Raw genomic sequence first — 15,907 nt, 5'->3', positions numbered from 1 at the left:
CCCACTGTTTTAGGATTTGCTCACAATCCGAATTTTCCTATGCAGCCTGCGGGGGGCAGTCTCGAGCAGAGTCTATGTTCCCCTCCGGAGTCCACTAAAGTGTTTAATTCCAGTGTATGTGTGTGTGTGGGGGGGCAGGCCGGAAGAGGAACCCCGCCGACCGGAGTTAAAGGAATAGATGGCAGTGTCTGCTTCTATTTTGGAGAACTACTATTGAGCAGGATTTAATGGCAATGGTTTGCATGCACGACTCTTCAAAATTAATCCTCATGTGAGCCCATCAGATCCTGCTGCCAACGAAGAAACTGGAAGGGAAATCGTGCCTCACTCTGTCATTAAAATGGCTTTCCAAGGTGCTCCCTCACTTCCCCAGGGAGACGAGTGACCTGTGACAGCTCCCCGTGCAAGTGCTTCCTCCGCCCTCTCCTGTGCTCCGGGGACCCAGCCGCTCTGCCGTTCCAGGCCCCCCCAGGAGGAAACAGGAGGCAGATAAGTCAGATAACTGGCCGGTGGTCACCCAGTCCTGCCTGGTGTTGGTGGCTCTCCGTCTTTCCCCACGCAGTGCTGCCACCCAGAGACCGGAGAGTCCCCTGCAGTCACGGTGCTCTCTCTCTGGGGTCGACCGCCCTGTGGTGGTTAGATGCCATCTGAAAGCGTTTTAAGCAAAAAACTCCGTGACATACAGCTTCCGGTGGCTGCTGGCCTAGACATGGACAAATGCCAGTTCGTTATATCCCTTCCAGGGGTGGAACTGTGGCTCCAGAGGGAGGGAGAGGAAGTCCCCCCTCCAAGGCAGCACTGAAGGAGGGAAACCTCGGCTCTGGGGCACGGCTGACCCGGTTAGCAAGCCAGACTCCTGGCCCCCTGGGGGTGTCGGCAGCTCAGAGCCTCTGCCACTCACTGAGACCGCTGGGTGTTGACCGCCTCCCCCAGGGCACACAGCAACAACCCCAACGCTTCTGGCCCCACTATGCAGACCCGCCTGCCGGGTTTTGTTTTTATGTGTATCCATGTATCAGAACTGAAACTGGACTAAGTGTTCCAAATATGGGCTTTCCCTTTGCTCGGCTATCAAAGGAGCCCAAGAGGAGAAAGAAGGACACGCAGAGACCGGCCAGGCCGCGGAGGGGAAAGGGAGGCAGTTCGAGGCAGCGGAGAATTGGCAGTAGTCGGGATATTTTTGAATAAAAACTACTAACAATGGCCCTGGCCAGTTGGATCAGTGGTAGAGAGTCGGCCTGGCATGCAGAAGTCCCGGGTTCGATTCCCAGCCAGGGCACACAGGAGAAGCGCCCATCTGCTTCTCCACCCCTTCCCCCCCCTCCTTCCTCTCTGTCTCTCTCTTCCCCTCCCGCAGCCGAGGCTCCATTGGAGCAAAGATGGCCCGGGCGCTAGGGATGGCTCCTCAGCCTCTGCCCCAGGCGCTGGAGTGGCTCTGGTCGCAACAGAGCGACGCCCCAGAGGGGCAGAACATCGCCCCCTGGTGGGCATGCCGGGTGGATCCCAGTCGGGCGCATGCGGGAGTCTGTCTGACTGTCTCTCCCTGTTTCCAGCTTCAGAAAAATACAAAAAAACAAAACAAAAAAAAACTACTAACAATTGGCTATCATCAATACGGTAACAGTCCGTGCTGCGAGGGTGTGGAGAAAAGGGAGCAGTGTTGGCGCAGCCCCTGTGGGAAACAGTGTGGACTTACCTCAAAAAATTAAAAATGGAACTGCCAATGACCCAGCGATTCCTCTTGTGGGAACTTATCTAAAGAAACCTATTTCCTTAAAAAAAAAAAAAAAAGGACAGAGCCTTTATGATATTTTTTTTATATGGAAAGAGAAACTCCAACCCTGTCTTCGGGCACTCGGTTAGGGCGGCCCTGGGACACTCATCCTTCCCATCAGGGGCCTGTTCTGGTGACCTTATTTAACCTTAGTTACTCCCACGGAGGCCGTAAGTCCAAACGCCAATCACGCCAGGCGTTAGGGCTTCATGTGTACACTCTGGGGGACACAGACAGACACTCAGTCCAGCGCCCGGCCGGTAGAGGAGGCATGTTTTCTGAGCTTGGCTCACGGATGCGTCAGATTGCTGTGGGTGCAAGCCCGTAACGGTCCACTCCCGAAGCGCAGCCCAGGCAGGGGCGGCCCGGAAGGGAGAGGCCGGAGGACCTGGTCCATGGGCGGAGCTCCCAGCCCTTGGTGGGCACGCGGCGTGGTGCACACGTCTCCTTTACAAGTTGGTCCTGCCCAGCTCGGGCACCGTGTGCCCGGCTCACCGTCCACGTCACACCAACCGGTTTCCTCGTCACCCTCTGACGACGGCGAGTGTTTCCCAAGCTGTCCCTCGGCCTAGGTGCCTTCTCCCACGCGGAGAAGGGAGCGCATCCTTTCCAATTCTGCTGAGACGTCCTTTCCTCCCACGGCCACGCCCTGACAGACGGGCGGGTCTCCCCCTGCTCTCGGGTGCCCGGCAGCCTCCACAGTTCACTGCAAAGCCGTGGCCAAGTGGACGTCACCAGTTCTCACCGACTTGTAAAGAATAATAGGGCAGCTGAGGCAGGTACCTGGGAACCGTCGTCCGTGATCACAAGGGACATGTGTCTGTCGCAGGGCCCGCGGAACTGAGGGTTCCTGACCCCGGGGTTCCTGGGCCTCAACCGGAAGGGAGGTCGCGGCTTCTTGAGTGACGGCTACGTGCTGGGCACCCTGCAAAGGGCACACGTGAGGTCATCTCACAGAGTCCTCAGCTGCCCGGCCAGGACACCCAGAGCCCGTGTCTGGACAGGGAAAGCTTGAGGAGCCACAGCCAGGCCACGCTGCAAGGAGACGAGGTAAGATCTGAGTGCCGTCTGTCTGGTTCCAAAGGCTGAGGTCTCTCTTGTGTCTTTCCCGCCCCTGTTCAAGAACCAGACCCTTGGCCCTGGCCGATTGGCTCAGCGGTAGAGCGTCGGCCTGGCGTGCGGGGGACTCAGGTTCGATTCTCGGCCAGGGCACATAGGAGAAGCGCCCTTCTGCTTCTCCACCCCTCCCCCTCTCCTTCCTCTCTGTCTCTCTCTTCCCCTCCCGCAGCCGAGGCTCCATTGGAGCAAAGATGGCCCGGGCGCTGGGGATGGCTCCTTGGCCTCTGCCCCAGGCGCTAGAGTGGCTCTGGTTGCGGCAGAGCGATGCCCCGGAGGGGCAGAGCATCGCCCCCTGGTGGGCAGAGCGTCGCCCCCTGGTGGGCGTGCTGGGTGGATCCCAGTCGGGCGCATGCAGGAGTCTGTCTGACTGTCTCTTCAGAGAAATACCAAAAAAAAAGAACCAGACCCTCGCACTTCCTCTACCGCGAAGGCACCTGGCTGGGTTGCCCAGGGCCCTGGTCAGTCAACCGAGCTCACCTCCTCCCTCTGCCGGGCCCAAGGTCTTAGCCCACCCCCTCATTCCTCTTAAAGTGCACCCACCCCCACCCCAGTCCCTGGCCCACGTCCCCTCCTTGGGGGTCCTCTGCCCGTTCCTGAGGGCCACGTGCCAAACACAGCCTCCTGGGTTCACTCCGGGCCGGGTCACCTCAGTCCCCGCAGGGAGCCCAGCTGTGATTCAGCGACGACGAAACTTCAGTGACGATACCTTACTGATTCCTATGCAGATGTCCGTCCTCACGACGGCCCCAGGAAGGGGACACGGTGTTTATCCACATTCTTCAAGGAGGAAACGGAGGCCAGGACGATTCGATGATCCGGACAGGATGTGGGCGGCGGGGCGCAGAGCAGGAGTCGAACTGGGTGAGCAGTCTCCCTGCATGGCCTCCCGCAGTTCTGAGGCCCTGAGGGACCTCGGGCAAGTGACCACAGTTCTGAGGCCCTGGGGGACCTTGGGCACGGCCTCCCGCAGTTTTGAGGCCCTGGGGGATCTCGAGCATGGCCTCCCGCAGTTCTGAGGTCCTTGGGGACCTCGGGCATGGCCTCCCGCAGTTCTGAGGCCCTGAGGGACCTCGGGCACGGCCTCCCGCAGTTCTGAGGCCCTGGGGGACCTTGGGCACGGCCTCCCGCAGTTCTGAGGTCCTTGGGGACCTCGGGCATGGCCTCCCGCAGTTCTGAGGCCCTGAGGGACCTCGGGCACGGCCTCCCGCAGTTCTGAGGCCCTGGGGGACCTTGGGCACGGCCTCCCGCAGTTCTGAGGCCCTCGGGGACCTCGGGCATGGCCTCCCGCAGTTCTGAGGCCCTGGGGGACCTTGGGCACGGCCTCCCGCAGTTCTGAGGCCCTGGGGGACCTCGGGCACGGCCTCCCGCAGTTCTGAGGCCCTGGGGGACCTCGGGCACGGCCTCCCGCAGTTCTGAGGCCCTGGGGGACCTTGGGCACGGCCTCCCGCAGTTCTGAGGCCCTCGGGGACCTCGGGCATGGCCTCCCGCAGTTCTGAGGCCCTGGGGGACCTCGGGCACGGCCTCCCGCAGTTCTGAGGCCCTGGGGGACCTCGGGCACGGCCTCCCGCAGTTCTGAGGCCCTCGGGGACCTCGGGCATGGCCTCCCGCAGTTCTGAGGCCCTCGGGGACCTCGGGCATGGCCTCCCGCAGTTCTGAGGCCCTCGGGGACCTCGGGCATGGCCTCCCGCAGTTCTGAGGCCCTGGGGGACCTCGGGCATGGCCTCCCGCAGTTCTGAGGCCCTCGGGGACCTCGGGCATGGCCTCCCGCAGTTCTGAGGCCCTGGGGGACCTCGGGCAAGTGACCGCACGTCCCGGTTTTCCCTGCCTTTCCCTCCCCCGTGTCGTGGAGGCGATAAACATCCTACGCGCTTCACGGGGTCGCTGTGGGGATTGCTGTAAAATCTCAGAGCGCTGCCTGGCATGTGGGCTTAACGTAGGCTAGTTGTTCTTTTTCTTTCAAGAATTTTTGTGCCGGGCAGCATTACGGTGTAGGTGTGTGTATGGGGGGAGGGTGGTGGTGGTGGGGTCAGGTAAGACTCTTAATGAAAGTCAGAATTCTAGAAGGTCAAACTGACCCCTTCCCCCCACTCCCGCCTGACCTTGTTTTTTCTGTAACCCCGAGCTTTTCTGTTGTTTTTGTCTAGCAGGAACCCAAGGAAGAATGGCCAGTCGTGGTGGGGAACAGGCTATCTCGGTGGCCCCCTCTTACTTCTCGTGGCGAAGGGGGTGGCCTCGTGGACAACGGCACCGACACAGGTCAGCTCTGGCAGGACTGGAGTTGAAGTCTCGGCCTGGCTGCTGATAGACAGTGTGGCCTCGACCAGGTCACTGAACCGCACGAGATTCAGTTTATTCGGTTGTAAAACGGGGTGGCGGGGGGGAGGGTATAGTGCCAGGCTCTCTGGACTGGTGGGAAAGGACCTCTGATGACCCACAGAGAGCATGGCCCGAGGATAGAGGCCCGGGAGGCCCTCAGCAGTCGGCCAGCACCGCAGGAACGGTCTCATACGTGTCCTCTGTCCCCACAGAGGACAGCGGGAGAGTGTGTCCAGTGCGTGCCCGGAAGCGGAATGATCAGGTCTTAGATGACGACTCAGCTTCCCTTGAGGAAGTTTGCACCAGACTGCCCTTCCCACCAACAGTCCCAACAACGGTCATCGCGGCAGGGAGAGGATCAGACCTCTGCCGTCCTAGCTTTCTCACCTAGCCACGCACCCCCCCCCCCCCCCCTGCGAGTGTATCAGGTCACTACCCAAATTAAAAACAACAACAGCTGCAGCCACAAAACACAAGACAGCCACTCACCAGCTCTGGTCGCTCGCGGCCTCGGGGCTAGGACTCCCTGTGTGAGGGACATATCTCAGGCCACGACGCATTGTGCTCTCGCTGTTCCCACCAGCTGGACTGCTGGTCCTTCCTCTGAGAGGGAGCTGACCTCTTAAGGACTTCCCCGAAGCTCTCTGGCCTTTTCAGTAATGTTTTCCCCCGGCCTGTTTTTCCAGTCTGTCGGTCAGATGCCCGGTTACTGCTGCCTTTTTAGGCTCCTTCCTGATTTGAGTGCAGCCCTCCCCGCCAGCCGTAGGGTGAGAACTTAAAGCCCTTTGTGACTAAGTGTTTCCTCATGCAGACCCAGGGTTGCTCAACCTGGGCACGGCTGCGTGTCAGTCCTGGCTTTCCTGTTGCAGGGAGCTGTCCTGTGCGTTAGAGGGTGTTTGCGGCATGCCTGGCCTCCACCCACTAGATGCCAGGAGCAAGGTCACCAGCCCTCCCTCAGCCATCATGACAACCAAGAATGTCTCCATAATTGCCAAATGTCTTAGGGGGGGGGCAAAATCGCCCCAAGTGGGAGCCACGGTCTTAACCCCACTGAGTCCTATTCCCGTTTGTGGAATACCTTCGGGCAATGGTGTCACATCTCTGCACCTTTATTTCGGTTAGACGGGGAGATCTGTACTGGTCCCCCCGAGACTGAGAATCCCGTGCTTCCAGCCACTTGTCTCGAGCTGGGCGTGGCTGTCCCCAGAACAGCGAGAGGAGGCTGCTCTGGGTACGACTGAATTCAATGAGAGGTCTGTCTGGACCACGGCAGTGTGTTATTCGTCAGGCCCTCCAGGGAAACAGAACTAAGAGGACGTGTGTATGTATAAAAGGAGGGTTATTTTAAGGACTTGGCTTATGAGGAAGATGTGAGTCTAAAATCTGCAGGCCAGGCCAGGGTCCCAGGCTTGTTGTCTGGGTCCGAAGGCTGTCTGCTGAGGAATTTCTTCTCTTTTTTTTTTTTTTTTCAATTTTTTCCATTGATTTGGGGAGGGGGAGGAGAAAGAGAGAGAAGGAAAGGGAGAGAACGAGAGAGAAGCATCAACTTGCTGTTCCACTTAGTTGTTCCATTTTTAGTTGTGCGCTCATTCATTGCTTCTCCTACGTGCCCTGACCGGGAATTGAACCTGCGACCTGGGCGAGCCACGACGACGCTTTATCCACAGAGCCACTGGCCGGGGCCAGGAATTCCCTCTTGATCAGGGACAGTTAGTTGTTTTTCTGTCCAGGCCATCAACTGATTGGATAAGGCCCACTCACGTTGTGGTGGGAAACCCGCTTTACTCAAAGTCGACAGGTTTAAATGTCGATCTCCTCTAAAACACGCCTTCCCCCAAAATCTCCAGAATAATGTTTGACCAAATACCTAGGCACCGTGGCCCCGCCAAACCGACACATAAAATTAATCATCACAGGCCGTGATGATGAATTAATCTATGACCAAGAGAGGGAGGCGAGGTTGAGCTCATCTGGAACGAGGGGCCAGGCTTCCCCGTGAGGACTTCTGAAACGGCCAGGCCGGGGATGCCACACCGGGGCCGCCTCTGGCTCCTAACCCTGGTCGGAAGACTCGCCCGGGGAGCCCTGGAGAGGGACGGATGTCAGAGCCAGCCTCGGAGAGTGGGTTCCCCGTGGTGTGGGCCAGGGCTCAGGCAGTGACGTACTGTCAGAGGGCCTCAGGGGCCCCTGCCCTGGCAGCCAGGGTTGTGAGTCCCTGGGCTGAACAGGGACTGAGTCTGCCCCCAGGACGCAGTGAGACAGGCAGACCGGGCTCCAGTCTCCCTTCCCTTCAGGGGAGTTCTGGGATGTTGGGAGGCCACTGTGTCTCCCTCAGGCTGGGAGGCGGGTAAGAAGAAAATGCTCAGAGAGCACTTAGCACAGTCCCCGGGCAGGGGGGTGGGGTGGGGGAGGTGACACAACATATGTCCCAGGTCACTATGTGCCCTCTCCTACCACACACTTGGTATTCACAACCTGGTGTCCCCACCGTGTCCTGTTCAGTTCCTGTTAAACTGTAACAATAAGTGTGCTGTCCTCTAACACGTATTGGGCCGTGAGACAGACACTGTGCTGAAAGCAGGCCTTCTTTCATCTTCCCAGTGACCTTATGAGGAAGGCTCTGTGCAGGTCCCGGGCTATCCACGAGAAGACGGAGGCTCAGAGGTGTCCCCGTCACTTGCCCGAGGAAAAGGCTGACAGTCTGAGATTTAGCTGACGCTGAAGGTTAAAACGTTTTTGTTTTTTTTTTCCCTGCATTTTTCTGAAGCTGGAAACGGGGAGAGACAGTCAGACAGACTCCCGCATGCGCCCGACCGGGATCCACCCGGGGCGACGCTCTGCCCACCAGGGGGCGATGCTCTGCCCCTCTGGGGTGTCGCTCCGCCGCGACCAGAGCCACTCTAGCACCTGGGGCAGAGGCCAAGGAGCCATCCCCAGCGCCTGGGCCATCTTTGCTCCAATGGAGCCTTGGCTGTGGGAGGGGAAGAGAGAGACAGAGAGGAAGGAGGGGGTGGGGGTGGAGAAGCAAATGGGCACTTCTCCTGTGTGCCCTGGCCAGGAATCGAACCCGGGTCCCCCGCACGCCAGGCCGACGCTCTACCGCTGAGCCAACCGGCCAGGGCCAGGTTAAAACCTTTTTTAAGTAACTTGCTTCCCGCAGATGTGAGTCAGAGCGATGGCCACAGGGAAGGAGGAAGTCCCAAGTGCCCTGCTTTTCAGGTGGTGTCGCTGTGTACTTAGAAAAACCTAAGAAAATACAAATAGTTTTTCTTTCTTTCTTTCTTTCTTTCTTTCTTTCTTTCTTTCTTTCTTTCTTTCTTTCTTTCTTTCTTTCTTTCTTTCTTTCTTTCTCAGAATTAGTATGGGAGTTTAGTCAAGTCTCGATGCCTATCCAAAAACCAGTCATGTTCTTAGAAAAGAGCAACCATCAGCAGGGATCATATTTAAAAATAAAGAGCTCATTCACAATAGGAAGCAAAACACGGACTACTTAGGGCTGACAGGAGCAAGAAGGGTGTGAGGCAGGCAAATGAATGTGACTCAGAAGTGTCCCCACAGCGGTAAAGGAGGCGTGGCCTTTGGAGAGCTGTCTGTGAGTGTGTAAAAATGTCGGTTCTTTGCCACTTAGCTATAGGTTAAACGATTCCTTTCTTTCCTCAAATCAAAGGCATCGAAGTCATTTCCAAACCATTTCAAAAATGTCAGCGTGTGATGCACAGAGTGACTTCTGAGTTCCTGGTGACTTCCAACCTCTGAGAATTAAAGGGTCGGTCCTCCTGGGCATCTGAGTTGAGATTCTGCCCGTGCGGCTGGCTGTGCCTGGGTGCATTTGTTTTCAAACCAAGTTACCAAAAAAAAACACAAAACCCCAAACAAACCCCAAAATGGCTTTTATGATTTAAAACATTTTTAGTTGTGAAACATATCATAGGTTTTTTTGTTTTGTTTTGTTTTTTTGTATTTTTCTGAAGCTGGAAACGGGGAGAGACAGTCAGACAGACTCCCGCATGCGCCCGACAGGGATCCACCCGGCACGCCCACCAGGGACAACGCTCTGCCCACCAGGGGGCGATGCTCTGCCCCTCTGGGGCATCGCTCTGCCGCAACCAGAGCCACTCTAGAGCCTGGGGCAGAGGCCAAGGAGCCATCCCCAGCGCCTGGGCCATCTTTGCTCCAATGGAGCCTTGGCTGCGGAAGGGGAAGAGAGAGACAGAGAGGAAGGAGGGGGTGGGGGTGGAGAAGCAAATGGGCGCTTCTCCTATGTGCCCTGGCCGGGAATCGAACCCGGGTCCCCTGCATGCCAGGCTGACGCTCTACCGCTGAGCCAACCGGCCAGGGCCACATATCATAGGTTTAAAAATATCTATAACAAATATAAATTTATTTGTATTATATATTTTATAACTATATGTTCTATCTTATAAAAAATATTTATGGGCTTGTGTGACCCTCCCCCTTAAGCGTAGGCAGAGGTCACCCTGTAACCTGTTTCTAGACACAGAGAATGGGGCAAACACCAGGGGACATACGTGATTGCGTGTGCGTGATGACCTCATATAGGACTGTCACCCCTGCAACGTGCCGTGCCGTGGGCTGCCTGTGGAGAGGGTCCCCCCGTCCAGTGGGCTGCAGGATGCCGAATGCTGCCAAAAAGCACATGATCTTGGAGGCAGACCCTTCCCCGGGGGAGCCTCAGATGAGCCTCCAGCCTCAATCCTCCCCTGGACCCCTGGACGGCAGCCATGCACAGGACACAGGTAAGCTGCCCAGACTCGGCCCACAGAAACCAGGGGGCAGGGACCACATGTTTGTTAAGCTGCTAAGGGTTTGATGATATTGTTATTTACCAATAGATAAATAGCTGTGCCACCGCCCAAAGGAAGCAATAGCATATTGTCAATACCTTAGGGCCCCCACACTCCTTCCCGATCCATCTCCTGTCCTCCTGCCCAGAAGCAAGCAGTGTCCTGTTGCTATTCTTTGCAGACTTGCCCTCTATGTAAGTACCACTGAGTAGAGCAGGGGTCCCCAAACTTTTTACACAGGGGGCCAGTTCACTGTCCCTCAGACCATTGGAGGGCCGGACTACAAAAAAAACTATGAAAAAATCCCTATGCACACTGCACATATCTTATTTTAAAGTAAAAAAAAAAGGGGGGGGAACAAATACAATATTTAAAATAAAGAACAAGTAAATTTAAATCAACAAACTGACCAGTATTTCAATGGGAACTATGCTCCTCTCACTGACCACCAATGAAAGAGGTGCCCCTTCTGGAAGTGCGGCGGGGGCCAGATAAATGGCCTCAGGGGGCCGCATGTGGCCCGCGGGCCGTAGTTTGGGGACCCCTGGAGTAGAGTATGTTCGGTTTTGAAAATACCAGTAGCAAGCACACACCTAACTCGGTAACAATAAAAGAAATGGTCCAAGAGTCAAGTTTCAACTTGACAAAGTAACTTGGAAATTGATTTTGAAGGATACTAGACATGATGGCAGTCTATCTGGAAAGAGGAAGACAGTGAAGTGGGTTTTGCTGTTAGGTAACAGAAGATACAGGAAAGCCAGAACAATGAAACAATGTTACTCTACTGCAGAAATGGATTGCGGGATGAACTAGGATACATCTACCAGAAGGAGAACCCATCATTAATAACTTAATATGTATTTAAGGCAACATTGTAAACAGTGGGTTTTTTTAAAGAGGAAAGTTTCAAAAAATCAGCAGTGAAAAAACAGGAAGATGGATCCTCACCTCATACCATACTTCTGTCTGCACACAAACACACACTCCTGATTAATTGATCTATAGGTAGAAAGTGATACCACAACACACAAAAAAAATTATAGCTGCATATTCCTCTGACTTCTAAGCTTAAAAGCAATGAAACACCATGAAGAAATGTGAGGATGGATTTGACTACCGAAAGAATTAACTCACGCTGGCCCTTGCCAGATACCACCGTCAGAGCATCGTCCCAAGGCGCAGAGGTTGCTGGTTCAATCCCCGGTCAGGGCACATACAGGAACAGCTCCATATTCCTGTCTTTTTCTCTCTCTCACTCTCTCCCTTCCTCTCTTTAAAACCAATAAAAATAAATAAATAAACCTTAAGAAAGGAGCTAACACATCTTCTCAGAAGGCAGCCTGAACACAATGAGAAGACAGACTAATTCACGAACCGTACTCACACCAAACCGCATCCACGGCTCGCGGTATCGATCAAGAGCTCACACGGACACACCGAGGACCGAGAAATTCATATAAAAAAAGGTAAAAGTTATAAATCCGTTAAAAATAACTCACCTCACGCAGGCAAACTGAGTTGGGTGCCATATTGGCAACATTGGTTTTTGAGCTGTGATGCCCAGTGTCGGCCAGCTGCAGTGCCGAGAGGAATGCAAATTCATAGGACACCCTCGGAGAGCAGTTTGGCAAAACTGTTCCCACATCTTACAAATGTACGTGGTCTTTGTTCTAGTCATTCCCGTCATAATAATTTATCCCAAACAATAATCCTAAACGCCATGGTGGATTGAAAACATATTCACCGAGACATGGGCACCAGCAAACGGCAGAAAGAGAGTGACTATTAGTGGAATGCTTCAATAAATCAATCCTGATGTTGGATCAAGGCAGATATTTAAGAGGATGTTTACTACGGCTTTCAATGACAATGATAAATTCTGTGGCAGTCAGTTAGACAAAACCAAGATGGCAATCCTGTAGTAGACCCTTTCCACACACACACACACACACACAGAGAAACGCAGCTGCAGTTTCTTAGTGGCGTTGGACAGATCGGGGCCACATCCCAGCGACACCACCTGTCTGCCTGCCGTGGGTCTCTGGGAAAGGGTGAATCCTTTTGTACCTCTGTTCTGCTTACGTAAGGGTTTGCTCTAAGGATCCAAAGAGATCACACAGACAAAACAGCCCTGTGTATTCTGAACACTTGTCCAAGGGCAGCTGCCTCCTTGTGCTGTTAATTATGCTGAATATGGTGGGGACCCTGGAGCACACGGAGAGGAGGGAGAATCCACACCCACTGTCAGTTTAAAATATGCATTGAGCCACGAGGACTTAGAACGCAGTCGGTTTTAATTGTCAATTTTTAAAGACAAGTGGAAAAGAGCTGCCTGTCTGTGTTTCTATGAGAGTGTGGCGTCTGTCCCTGGCGTGACAATCTTGTTCACAGGGTCCTGTCCAATCTTACAGGGAAAAAAAACCTCACACCAATCTCATCCCCTAGTGACCAACTTATGAAAATCTTGTAATATTTCAACCCAGATGGGAAATGAAGCCTGGTGTGATTTGGGGGCGGGGGCGGGTGACAAAAGCGCCTCTCTCACAATCTATGTCACCTCCAACAGTGGTTCCCAACCCCCGGGCCGCGGAACGGTACCGGTACCGGTCCGTGGGCCATTTGGTACCGGTCCACAGAGAAAAATAAATAACTTACATTATTTGTTTTATTTATATTTAAGTCTGAACAATGTTTTATTTTTTAAAAATGACCAGATTCCCTCTGTTACATCCGTCTAAGACTCACTCTTGACGCTTGTCTCATAAGTTTGACAATTATATTTAAAAATACCACAGTTTTTACGCTGGTCGCATAATTTTATTTTGTGCATTTATCCGTCCCATCCTAAAGGCTGGTCCGTGGAAATATTTTCTGACATTAAACCGGTCTGTGGCCCAAAAAAGGCTGGGGACCACTGGCCTACAACACAGGCCTTCTGAGCATCAACACCAGCAGGGAAGCAGAACGCCGACTCTTGGGCCCCAGACTGAGAGATTCTGATTGGGTGGGTAGGTCCAGAATGGAGCTGGGAAGTGTGCTTGTGTGTGGACCCTGTAATAAAGTTAGTTAATCTCAATAGAGCTCAGTGCATATGTATATACCATGTACATATGGTACACCCGATGACATACTGATATGTAGGTATATATATACACCTGGGGATGTTTCTATATATGCTTATTTTTTCACCTATGTTTATATCTGTCTCACAACCATTCAGATCAAGCTATAGAACACCCCGAAAGCCCGTTTTAATCAAGGACCCCTACCCCCACACCAGGTAACCATCTTGCTGTGAACACGGATTAGCTTAGTCTGTTGTTAAACATCGTATAAGGGAACCAGTCTTCTGTGTGTAGCTTCCCCTGCTCAGCGTCCTGGTTACGAGATGAATCTCACGCTGCATGGGTGGCCGCGCCTGGATAACCCAGGCTGTTCCTCCGTTCTCCTGCTGGCGGGCAATTGGGCGGGGCACGCACCCCTGCTTCCCTCGTGTGTACTCAGGAGTGGGGCTGATGGGCTGTAGGACTCACGGGGGTTTAATTCTAGTGGCCACAGCCACCAAGTGGAAACCCACACTCACGTACGGAGTTTCCGGTGCAGGTGGTCTTAGACCCCACTTGGAGAAACATGACTAGGCTAGAAACTCCATTACGTGAGCAAACATATTCCCTTTAGTTCTCTCTTTCTTGGGCCATCAGCGGGGAAGAGCCTGCTCACCTTGAGACACTGGCTAGGTGACGTGGAGAACAGGGGAGAAGGGAAGTTCAAGATTCGTTGTTGCCTCTTTGGAAGAAATCTTCACAATTTCCTTCCTTTGCCCCAAAGAAGCTGAGAACGGGGCTAAGAAGTGGGGAAGCCAGGACACTGCGCCACCAGCCAAGCCCCTGCCACCCCTATCTTGGGCTAGAATAGTGTCCGTTTAGAATGCCATGTGCTTTGATGAAATGCTGGTAAAAAGAGATATATGATAAGCTTGGGACCTTGGGTTACCCCTCAGGGGAGCGCCTGTCCCTTCCACTCATTTTAAACAAGGTGATTGCAAAGCAGTTTCCCCTGCTCGTTAAAGGTGGCTTGCAGATCAATGAGGTGGCGCTCCTGCTAGGCCAGCAATGAGGCAACTGTCCTCTTCGGTTGGCTGGCCATTCCGACACGGACACAGCCCACTTCTCCAAGGTCAGGCCAGGAGGCGAGGCTCCCCGCCGGCCGGCAGAGGCGGAGGCAGCCCTCCTGGGCCCCTCTGCTGGGGCCAGCTGCCCTTCCTGCTTCAAGCCCGCGGGCAGGCTGGCTCAGCCTGGCTCAGCCTGGGTGCACGCTGCCCCCTGCTGTCTCTAGCTGAGCACTGCATCTGGGGGCCTCAGCAACCAGACAGGACGTCTCCAGAAAGGGGAGCCTTCCACGTGGAGGCAGGCGGCAGTGGGCGGTGGCATTACAACCGAGATCTTAGACCCTGATAGGGGAGCTGTCACCCTCACCCCCCACCCACCCCAGGTGGGGACTCACATCCATCCTCAGGTTTCCAAAGCTGCCAACAGGATCACGTGGGGCTGGGATCACGTGTTTAAGCTTTTCCCATCACTCTATGATGCGAGACAGACCCCGTCTGTCTAAACTCAAGGCTGAGCGTGTCCTCAAAGCTGACTGGTGTCCGGTTCCTAACCGAGAACCAAACAGTATTTCATTGAATGTGAGGGAATAAATTTGAGTGGACTTGGAATGGATTGAACGAAGAAGGCAAGTTAACTCATTTATGTCCCTTTCAAGAGAACTGAGCCGTTAAGGTCACGGAGCTATAAAGCTCCTGCCGCACGAAAACCTCCCTAGCTCTTTCCAAATAAAAAAGGGGACCTCCTGTCTGACCTGGCAATGTCTGGAGATGTTTGGAGTTGTTATAATTGGGTAAGTGGGTGTGACTGCACCTAGTGTGCAGAGGATGGGGACACTGCCCACAACCCCCTACAAGGTACAGACAGCCGCCACCAAACTCGTCCTGTCCAAACCGTGATTGGTGCTGAGGTTCTAGAGCCCGATGTCGGAAGTGTCTACAGAGGGGTCAATCAGAAAACCACTCACACGAATCTAGAACTTAACAGAAAAAAACAGGTTTTCACAGGAGGTTGTAATTGTTCATCTCTACAGAAGGGAAGGAGTCCAAACCAGAGCTTTGGAGGACATTAAATCTTCCCTTGAGTGTTTCCCAGGCATGTCATCCTGAGTACTCCTAGCATTTTTGAGCGTCCTCCCATAAAGGGGCCACTTGCTCCAGGAAGCCTACCCTGATTCACCCCACCCCACCCCACCCCACATTCCTCGTGGACTCCTCCTGGTGCACGATCATGAGCTGGCTAACAGCAGCATCCTGCATCCACAGGGGTAACGGCTACATGCAGTTTGCTAACTGCCTTTTACACCCGATACCATGCCGCACACTTGGTGCGCTTGCTCGAGGCCAGCCTCTGACTTAGGGTTTACCTGGAGCGTCGCATGTAATCGGTGCACAATCCTGACATCTGGACCATCCGTTATTCCCCCTTTACGGATGTGGAGTTTGAGGCACAGTGTTGCAGACACTCCTAATGGCCCACTGCACACCCCATCCTTTCTACTTCTCTGCAAGTCAGCTTCGGAAAGACTCCTGCTGTGCTGACGGACAGACCTCAGTGGGCTGATGGAATAAGGGCCCAATGTTTTCGGCTGACAAATGAAAGCCATTAGGGCTCAGAGACCAGAGATGAGGTCACACAGCAATCTGGTGGTCGGGATCTCAGCCCGCCCCTTCCCTGGGGCCTCTCTCCCATGGAAAGGTGGCTCTCACAATCCCCAGTGCCTGACTGGGCTCCCTCTGGCCACCTGCTCAGCCCCCGGTGTCCCACACAGAGTCAGAAATCCACAG

The 15,907-nt window shown here is 54.3% G+C and overlaps 1 protein-coding gene across 1 annotated transcript in view; it reads right to left on the bottom strand.

Moving 5' to 3' along the window:
- The window catches only part of SLC2A9 (solute carrier family 2 member 9), a 108,194-nt gene extending 102,230 nt beyond the window's left edge, over window positions 1–5,964 (bottom strand). Inside the window, exon 1 of the mRNA XM_066278731.1 lies at window positions 5,699–5,964. The gene's annotated coding sequence lies outside the window, so the exon portion shown is untranslated. The remainder of the gene's footprint in view (window positions 1–5,698) is intronic.
- Window positions 5,965–15,907: the final 9,943 nt, after the last annotated feature.

This window comes from Saccopteryx bilineata, chromosome 5, assembly GCF_036850765.1.
Source record: "Saccopteryx bilineata isolate mSacBil1 chromosome 5, mSacBil1_pri_phased_curated, whole genome shotgun sequence".
In the NCBI taxonomy this organism is placed as follows: Eukaryota; Metazoa; Chordata; class Mammalia; order Chiroptera; family Emballonuridae; genus Saccopteryx; species Saccopteryx bilineata.
This window is presented reverse-complemented; position numbering and strand designations above follow the sequence as displayed.